A 7,500-nucleotide genomic window follows, 5' to 3' on the forward strand; every position below is an offset into this window, starting at 1 on the left:
GAGAGAGAGAGAGAGAGAGAGAGAGAGAGAGAGAGAGAGAGAGAGAGAGAATTTCATTGCTGCCGCTGACGAACAAACAAAAATTACTAGAACAGATAAAACAGGACATGTATATATATATATATATCTTTTTTTTTTTTTTTTTTTTTTACATTACAAGGGCACTGGCCAAGGGCAAACACAGTGTTGGAAAAAAAAAATCCCGCTGGTTGCCAGGCCCTGTCAAAAGAAAAGTAGAAAGAGAAAAAACAGAAAAATCTAAAAGGAGGGTCCAGTTAACGTAAGAGGTGTCTTGACACTCCTCTTTTGAAAGAGTTTAAGTCATAGGCAGGTGGAAATACAGACACAGGTAGAGAGTTCCAGAGTTTACCAGTGTAGGGAATGAAGGAGTGAAGATACTGGTTAACTCTTGCATTAGGAAGATGGACAGAATAGGGATGAGAAGAAGTAGAGAGTCTTGTGCAGCGAGGCCGCAGGAGGGGAAGGCATGCAGTTAGCAAGTTCAGAAGAGCAGACAGCATGAAAACAGCGGTAGAAGACAGATAAAGATGCAACATTGCGGCGGTGACTTAAAGAATCAAGACAGTCAGTTAGAGGAGAAGAGTTGATAAGACGAAAAGCTTTAGATTCCACCTTGTTTAGTAAAGCTGTGTGTGTGGATCCCCAGACATGAGAGCCATACTCCATACACGGGCGGATAAGGCCCTTGTACAGAGCAAGCAGCTGGGAGGAGAGAAAAATGGACGAAGACGCCATAGGACACCTAACTTCTTGGAAGCTGATTTAGCAAGAGTAGAGATGTGAAATTTCCAGTTTAGATTTTTAGTGAAGGATAGACCGAGTGTGTTTAATGTAGAGGAGAGGGAAGTTGAGTGTTATTGAAGAAGAGAGGATAGTTGTCTGGAAGGTTATGTCGAGTAGATAGTTGTAGAAATTGAGTTTTGAGGCATTGAACAAAACCAGGTTTTCTCTGCCCCAATCAGAAACAAGTGAAAGATCAGAAGTTAGGCGTCCTATAGCATCTCGCCTTGAGTCATTTAATTGTTGTTGGGTTGGGCGTCTGTTGAACGCTGTTGAATAATGCAGGGTGGTATCATCAGCATAGGAGTGGATAGGGCATTGAGTCAGATTTAGGAGATCATTGATGAATAATAGAAAGAGAGTGGGTGATAGGACAGAACCCTGTGGAACACCACTGTTGATAGTTTTAGGGAAGAACAGTGACCGTCTACTACAGCAGCAATAGAACGATCGGAAAGGAAACTGGAGATGAAGGTACAGAGAGAAGGATAGAATCCGTAGGAGGGTAGTTTAGAAATTAAAGATTTGTGCCAGACTCTATCGAAGGCTTTCGATATGTCAAGGCCGACAGCAAAGGTTTCACCGAAGTCCCTAAAGAGGATGACCAAGATTCAGTTAGGAAAGTAAGAAGATCACCAGTAGATCTGCCTTTACGGAAACCATACTGGCAATCAGAGAGAAGGTTGTGAGCTGATAGATGCCTCATTATCTTCCTATTAAGGATAGACTCAAAGGCTTTAGAAAGGCAGGAAATCAAAGCTATAGGGCGGTAGTTAGAAGGATTGGAGTGGTCACCTTTTTTAGGGACAGGTTGAATGTGAGCAAACTTCCAGCAAGAAGGATAAATAGAAGTAGAGACACAGATGAAAGAGTTTGACCAGGCAGTGAGCGAGTTCGGAAGCACAGTTTTTGAGAACAACAGGAGGGACTCCATCCGGACCGTAAGCCTTCCGAGAATCAAGGCCAGAGAGGGCCAGGAAAACGTCTTTATAAAGAATTTTAATTTTAGGGATGAAGTAGTCAGAGGGTGGAGGAGTAGGAGGAATATGCCCAGAATCATCCAAAGTTGAGTTGGTAGCAAAGGTTTGAGCGAAGAGTTCAGCTTTAGAAAAGAAGAGACAGCTGTAGAGCCATCTGGATGAAGTAAAGGAGGGAAAGACGAAGAAGTAAAGTTGTTAGAGATATTATTGGCTAGATGCCAGAAATCTCGAGAGGAGTTAGAATTGGAAAGACTTTGACATTTTCTATTGATGAAAGAGTTTTAGTAAGTTGGAGAATAGATTTGGCATGATTACGGGCAGAAATATATAGGGCATGAGTTTCAGCAGTTGGATGGCTACGGAACCGTTTGTGAGCCGCCTCTCTATCATTGACAGCACGAGAACAAGCAGAGTTAAACCAAGGCTTTTTAGCTTTAGGGTTAGAGAAAGTATGAGGAATGTATAGCTCCATGCCAGAGATAATCACCTCTGTTATGCGCTCGGCACAAAGAGAAGGATCTCTGACATGAAAACAATAATCATCCCAAGGAAATCAGAATAGTACTGCCTTAGTTCCTCCCACTTAGCAGAGTTAAAATGCCAGAAGCACCTCCGCTTAGGCGGGTCCTGAGGCTGCACTGGAGTGATAGAACTGGTAACGGAAATTAGATTGTGGTCGGAGGAGCCCAACGGAGAGGAAAGTTTAACAGAGTAAGCAGAAGGGTTGGAGGTTAGGAAAAGATCAAGAATGTTGGGCGTGTCTCCAAGGCGGTCAGGAATACGGGTAGGGAACTTCACTAGCTGCTCTAGGTCATGAAGGATAGCAAAGTTGAAGGTTTGTTCACCAGGTTGGTCAGTGAAAGAAGATGAAAGCCAAAGCTGGTGGTGAACATTGAAATCCCTAAAATGGAGATCTCAGCAAAGGAAAGTGAGATAAGATGTGCTCCACCTTGGAAGTCAAATAGTCAAAGAATTTTACATAGTCAGAGGAATTAGGTGAGAGGTATACAGCACAGATGAATTTAGTTAGAGAGTGACATTGAAGTCTTAGCCAGATGGTAGAAAATTCTGAAGATTCAAGATTGTGGGCACGAGAGCAAGTGGTGTCGTTACGCACGTATGCGCAACATCCAGCTTTGGATTGAAAATGAGGATAGAGCAAGTAGGAGGGAACAGAAAAGGGCTGCTGTCAGTAGTCACAGACAACTGTGTTTCAGTTAGGAAGAGAAGATGAGGTTTAGTAGAGGAGAGGTGGTGTTCCACAGATTGAAAATTAGAACGAAGGCCACGAATGTTGCAGAAATTGATAGTGAAAGTATTAGATGAAGTGTCAAGACACCCAAGGTCGACAGCAGAGGGCAGTCCGACCTGGGGACATTTATGGTCCCCTCCCAGAGGGGACTCCGAGGCAGGGCGTGGTGAAGCCATTATTAAATTTTGATTTGAAGAGAGTGTAAAAGTGTAAGGTGTTGTAGTGTAGTGTAGGAAGTAGTAGAAGTTGTCTTTAGAGGGCAGGCTGCAGCTGCTCAATTGTATAAATGAGACCACAAAGGGAACCGGGAAGAGAGGACACGGGAATCACTCAGTCTGCAGCACTGCCTACATCCCCGTAAGTACCTCTCCTGGAGTATTCCACCGGGCGGCATATACATATATATATACATATATATATATATGTATATATATATATATATATATATATATATATATATATATATATATATATATATATATATATATATATATATATATATATACCAAACACACCAAATTAAGACAAAGAAGTGGAAAAAGTAAAGATAAAATTGCACTCTCTCTCTCTCTCTCTCTCTCTCTCTCTCTCTCTCTCTCTCTCTCTCTCTCTCTCTCTCTCTCTCTCTCTCTCTCTCTCTACACGTCAAATACAAAAAAAAGTTTCGATTGGAAAGTTGGCACAAAAATCAAAACGTGGGACTACTGAATTTTTTTCCAACCATTACTTTTCCCCAGTACCATGTCATTACCGCAGCTGACGTGATTTTGCTTTTCTTTTTCCTGGTAAGCATCCATTGTTTCATCTTTCCATTGTTATTGTTTCTCTTCACACAACTCAATGCATTCCATTTTCTTTTCTTTTTTGTATAATTTGACTTACTTCCTTCGTCTTCTTTCCTTTCCATTACCTTCTTCTATTCCATTCCTTTCCTTCTTATCCTTTAATTTCCCTGTCTTTTCTTTACCTCCTTTCATTCCCTTCCTTGTATTTGCTCTCTTCATTTCTGTTTTCTCGTATTATTTTAACTTTTCTCTCTTCTCTTTCCAAACCGTCGTGCAAGAACTGTTTGGCTTTCTTTTATATTCCTCCTTTCTCTCACCTATCCCAATCGACTTCGTTGTATTCCCTATTTATATTCATCCCTTATTCAGTATAGGTATTTTATTAAGCATTCACACCCAGGTAAAAGTTTTATTTCTCACCTGCCAATACACCTGTGATTGACGCGGCACGCTTGGCCCGCCTGTCCCCTGTCTCTTCACTTGACGGGTAGAGAATGGAACTTGTCCTTGTTATTATGCTATGTTTGGGAGAGAAGGGAGAGATGGAAGGAAAGATGCTTCGAAAGAGAGAGAGAGAGAGAGAGAGAGAGAGAGAGAGAGAGAGAGAGAGAGAGAGAGAGAGAGAGAGAGAGAGAGAGAGAGAGAGAGAGAGAGAGAGAGAGAGAGAGAGACACAGGCAGGCAGAAAGACAGATACCTAGAAAAATATTTTGTGATAGACACATGCATGCTTTCATGCTACGTACATACATATATACATACGTGCATATATAAATACATACAACATTGCAAATGGATAGAGACGCAGACAACCTGACAGACCGAAATAAATAGTTACGTAGGGAGAGGTAAACACACACACACACACACACACACACACACACACACACACACACACACACACACACACACACACACACACACACACACACACACACACACACACACACACACACACACACACACACACACACACACACACACACATACGGACACACACACACGCACACCCACAGGAAACAAAATAGAAATATAAGTTGATAGATTAAGCCACCATTAATTGTGTAAACGTTCCCTGCATATCAAAAAACGTGAACACCACACATACAGAAATACCGAGTTGTATATTATTTTTCATCTACCTGTATTCTGTTGTTTTCGGAAATAAACAGCAAAAAGTTACCTTCTACTACCACCACTACCACCACCAACACCATCACTACTACTACTACTACTACTACTGCTACTGTGGTAGGTGCTACTACTACTGCTACTGCTGCTGGTGGTGGTGCTGCTACTACTGCTGCTGCTGCTGCTGCTGCTGCTGCTGCTGCTGCTGCTGCTGCTGCTGCTGCTGCTGCTGCTGCTGCTGCTGCTGCTGCTGCTGCTGCTGCTGCTGCTGCTGCTGCTGCTGCTGCTGCTGCTGCTGCTGCTGCTGCTGCTGCTGCTGCTGCTGCTGCTGCTGCTGCTGCTGCTGCTGCTGCTGCTGCTGCTGCTGCTGCTGCTGCTGCTGCTGCTGCTGCTGCTGCTGCTGCTGCTGCTACTACTACTAATAATAATAATAATAATAATAATAATAATAATAATAATAATAATAATAATAATAATAATAATAATAATAATAAAATAATAGTGATGATAGTAATGATAATAATAATAATGATAATAATAATAATAATAATAATAATAATAATAATAATAATAATAACAATAATAATAATAATAATAATAATAATAATAATAATAATAATAATAATATTGATAATAATAATGATAATAATAATAATAATAATAATAATAATAATAATAATAATAATAATAATAATAGTAATACTAATATTATTACTACTACTAGAAATACTACTGTTGCTGCTGCTACTACTACTACTACTACTACTACTACTACTACTACTACTACCCACCACCACCAATAACAACAGTGACAATAGACACAATATCGTACTTATCCAATTCATTATCCCTTAAAACTTATTCTTAATACTTGATAACATATACCAAATATTTGATACATCATACTTTATTTATACGGCATTTGTTTCCTTATTCCGTGTTCTAATCCATTACATAAAAGAAAAAAAACCGAATCTCAGGAAAATTTGCATTGAATGTACTCTAATTTCTTTAGGGACGAGTAGCAAGAAGAGTTGAATGTCTTCTCAACATAAAGGAATATTTCAGGTGTCATTCAGGGTTGAAGAAGTGTGTTGAACCAGCTAGCAAGGTTAATCTAGAGGGATTCATAATAAGGAATACTTTTAAAGGTTGTTTTAATCCCTGGTATAATGTCACTAAAACTACTTTTCATCGATTAGTTAGGTTCAGAAAAAACGATAGACAAAAAAAAAAAAAACTAGAGAGAGAGAAAAAAAAAAATAGAGATGCTTTACGTCAATGAATCTTTCCATTTCTTGGATAGGGAAACTTAGCGAAGTTGGATTAGAGAATCTATAATTGAGAAATATTTCTATTGAATTACGACACTGTGATAGGGACTTAATGATCATTAGATTGGGAAATAGGGGTATTTTAAGTAAAAGAACCGTTGGCATTGCATTAGTGGTTTTAGGGATGTTAGATGAAAGATTTAGGGCCAATTGAATGATGAATTGGCTTTATAATGAATCAAGGAGGTGTGGCAATTGAATTAGGGGGTCTCGGGAAAAAAGAAAAGCATGCATCAGGGAATTATTGACACCAGGAATTAGGGAATATAAATGTACAGACACAGATAAAAACGTTTAAGGGAGATTTAGTGTCTGATCCAGGAATCTTTGTGGGTCGGGGAATCTAGAGCGAGTTTGTGTCAGGAATGAATCATAAAGGCACAGACAGACTGGCTCAGGGAATATTCAGGGTTTGGTTAGCGTGCAGGAAACTTTACGTACAGGAATAAAATGTTATATTATTTTTGTCTCTATTTATTTCTTTTTTTTTCTTTATCCTTTTCTTCTTGGTCCAGATGTGTTTTGGGTATAAATTAACCTGCTTTCTCTCTCTCTCTCTCTCTCTCTCTCTCTCTCTCTCTCTCTCTCTCTGTTTGGTCTTTCAATTTTCGTAGGTGATTTACACTGTTTTTTCTTTGCTTCTCTTTATTTCCGTTTGCTCTGCGTCGCTTTGCATGTTTACGGTGTGTTTTACCCTTTAGCTTCCATTTGTGCTCCTTTTTTACGCCTCTCCTTTGTTGCACGTGTTATCTCTTATGTGGAATACTTTTAACTTTTTTTTTATCTTTATTTTCCATATTTTTTTTATTTTGAGTGTGTGTGTGTGTGTGTGTGTGTGTGTGTGTGTGTGTGTGTGTGTGTGTGTGTGTTTTGTATTGTAATCAGTGACTCTTATTATTTTGTGTCTTTGTTCTTTTTCTTCTCTCTGTTGTCGTTGTTGTTTTTCGTTGTTTTTGTTGGTGCGCTCTCTCTCTCTCTCTCTCTCTCTCTCTCTCTCTCTCTCTCTCTCTCTCTCTCTCTCTCTCTCTCTCTCTCTCTCTCTCTCTCTCTCTCTCTTCTCTCTCTTTCTTTCTCTTCTTTGTCCTCTTTTCTCTTACTCTTTTTCCTGCTCCTCCATCTCCTCTCCTCCTCCTCCTCCTCCTCCTCCTCCTCCTCCTCCTCCTCCTCCTCCACCTCCTCCTCCTCCTCCTCCTCCTCCTCCTCCTCCTCCTCCTCCTC

This window comes from Portunus trituberculatus, chromosome 48 (genome assembly GCF_017591435.1).
Source record: "Portunus trituberculatus isolate SZX2019 chromosome 48, ASM1759143v1, whole genome shotgun sequence".
In the NCBI taxonomy this organism is placed as follows: Eukaryota; Metazoa; Arthropoda; class Malacostraca; order Decapoda; family Portunidae; genus Portunus; species Portunus trituberculatus.